The sequence below is a fragment of the Chiloscyllium plagiosum genome, chromosome 1 (assembly GCF_004010195.1).
Source record: "Chiloscyllium plagiosum isolate BGI_BamShark_2017 chromosome 1, ASM401019v2, whole genome shotgun sequence".
In the NCBI taxonomy this organism is placed as follows: Eukaryota; Metazoa; Chordata; class Chondrichthyes; order Orectolobiformes; family Hemiscylliidae; genus Chiloscyllium; species Chiloscyllium plagiosum.
The window spans coordinates 48,243,440-48,246,373 of record NC_057710.1 but is presented as its reverse complement, the minus strand read 5'-3'; positions in this window follow the sequence as shown (position 1 = coordinate 48,246,373).

The following is a 2,934-nucleotide window of genomic DNA, read 5'->3' as shown; positions in this document are numbered from 1 at the left end:
CAATACTCTGACTAATAAAAGAAAGCATACCAAACGCCTTCTTCACTATCCTATCTACCTGCGACTCCACTTTCAAAGAGCTATGAACCTGCACTCCAAGATCTCTTTGTTCAGCAACACTCCCTAGGACCTTACCATCAAGTGTATAAGTCCTGCTAATTGTTAAAGAGGGAGAAACTGTAGGATAAGAGAAAGCTAGTTCAAAATATGAAGACAGATAGGAAGATTCCTATGGATTAAAAAAAAAGAGTTAACAAGATGAGCACTCGTACAATAGATAGTCATTCTGAGGAATTAATGATGGAAATAAGGAGGTGGCTGATGAACAGATATATTGCACTAGTTTTTACTTCAGAAGAGGTAGGACTATGCAGATTGTTAGAGCTTTAGGTGATAAGCATTCAGGCCCTAATGGACTTCATCCTCGGCTTTTTTCAAAATGCAGTTAATGAAAATTTGATGCATTAATTTTACAAAATTCCAAAACTAAATTAGACTAGAGTAGGATACTATATAATTGGAAAATAGTCAATTTAGTGAATGCAATTGCAGAAACCAGAAAGCTACAAATCAGTTAGTTTTCCACCTGTCATAGGGAAAATGTTCAAATGTATTCTTAAAAACATTAAAGTGGAGCACTTAGACAGCATAACTTTTTGAAGAGAGAAATTATGCTTAACCAATCTACTAGAGTTCTTCAAATAAGATAAGATGCCACATTGAGGATTATTACAGAAAATAAAAGTTCATGACAAAGGAGGTAACATATGTACGTGGATACAAGATTTGTTAGCTGAGAGTAATCTTTTTTTACCGAGGTGGCAAGTAATAAGACAAACAAAAACAGAAAATTGTGGAGCAATTCAGTAAGTCTGACAGTATCTGTGAAGAGAAAATAGAGTTAACATTTCGTGTCCAGCGACCTTCTTCAGAAGGCAAGATCCCTGAATCACTTGATGTGATTCAGGGATCACTGTTGGGACCTCATCCTTTTGCAATTTTTAGAAATGACATCGATGAAGGCACTAAAATAAGTTTTCTAGATTTACTTAGGAAAATTTAGATAGGTAGATTAATTCCAGGAATAGGCAGGATGTTCTATGAGAAAAGGTTAGACAAGCTGGAATTGTATCAATTGGAGTTCAGAAGAGCATATAAATTCCTATGAATCTTGACATGGTAAATTTGGAGAAGAGGTAACTTATAATGGGAGAATATAGAACCAAGAATTAATGTTTAAAAATAAGGGGTTGCCTATTTAGGCCAAAATGAGGAGAATTTGTTTCTCCCCGCAGAGCATCATGAGTATTTGGATCTTTCTTCCTCGAAAGGCAGTGGAAGCATAGTCTTTTAAGGTAGAGATAGTATATTCTTGATAAGAAAAGGGATGAAAGAATGGTCAGGGACAGGTGTGAATGTGGAGTTGACAGATCAGACACGATCATATTGAAAGGTAGAACAGGTTCAAGGAGCCAAGTGGTCTATTCAGGTATTTAGTTTGTATGTTCCTATATGCAGTGTCATTATGACTCCTCAGCTACTGAACCAATCCATGTCCATTTGTACAAAATACAGGCTGAGTTTAATAGGTGACAAGTTACATTGGTATCATACAAATGCCAGACAATGGCCATTCCCAACATGAGAAAACATAACCATCTTTCCTTTATATTCAATGGCAGTACCAGTGCTGAACACCACCCTCCACACCCAGCCCACCCCACCCATCTTACCACCACCAACATCCTGTGGATTATCATTGGCCAGAAAAAAACAAACTCAATCAACCATATAAATTTGTGGCTACAATCGGAGGTCAGAAACTATAAATTATGTCTTGAATAATTTACCTTCTGATTCTCCAAAAGTTTGTCCACCATTAACAAGGTACAAATCACTGTGATAGAATATTCCCCACTTGCCTGGATGTGTGCAGCTCTGATGCTCAAGAAGCTTGACACCATCCAGAACAAAGAACCAACTCGTTCGACATCCCATCCATCTTAAACGTTAAAGGGTAACAGCAGTGGTGTACAATCAGTAACACATATAGCTCCTTTGACTGTACTTTTCACATCTGTGACCTCTAGTACCTAGTAGGGCAAGGTAAGGGGATGTAGGGAATATCACCAACTGTAAATTCTCTCTAAACTAATCCATCCTAAATTTGAATGATATCACAATTCTTTCAGTATTCAAAATCCTGCAAATCCCTTCTTAATATCACTGTGGGTGCCCCTAATCATCCTGTCCATGGACTGCAGTGTTTGAAGAAAGCACAACATCACCATCTTCTCAAGAGCAATTAGGGGTGGACAGTCAATGCTAACCTAACCAGTGTGACCACATTATATGCATAAAGGGGAAAAAAATGATCCTTGAATTGGATTACAAACACATGTGGAATCACATGGCAGATAGTTGGGTGACAGTGAGGGGGACTGGGAGGAAGCAGCCAGTGCAGGGACCCCCTGCGGCCATTCCCCTCAAGAACAAGTATACCGTTTTGGATACTTGTGGGGGGGACGACTTACCAGGGGCAAGTAACGGGGCTCAGGCCTCTGGCACGGAGCCTGTCCCCGTTACTCAGAAGGGAAGGGTGAAGAAGAGCAGAGCAGTAGTAATTGGGGACTCGATAGTTAGGGGCACAGATAGGCGGTTTTGTGGGAACGAGAGAGACTCACGTTTGGTATGTTGACCCCCAGGTGCAAGGGTATGTGATGTCTCTGATCGTGTTTTCCGGGCCCTGGAGGGGGAGGGGGAGCAGCCCAAAGTCGTGGTCCACATTGGCACCAACGACATAGGTAGGAGGAGCGCTGAGGATGTAAGGCAGACCTTCAGGGAGCTAGGTTGGAAGCTTAGAGTTAGAACGAACAGAGTTGTTGTCTCTGGTTTGTTACCCGTGCCACGTGACAGAGATTCGAGGAATAGGGA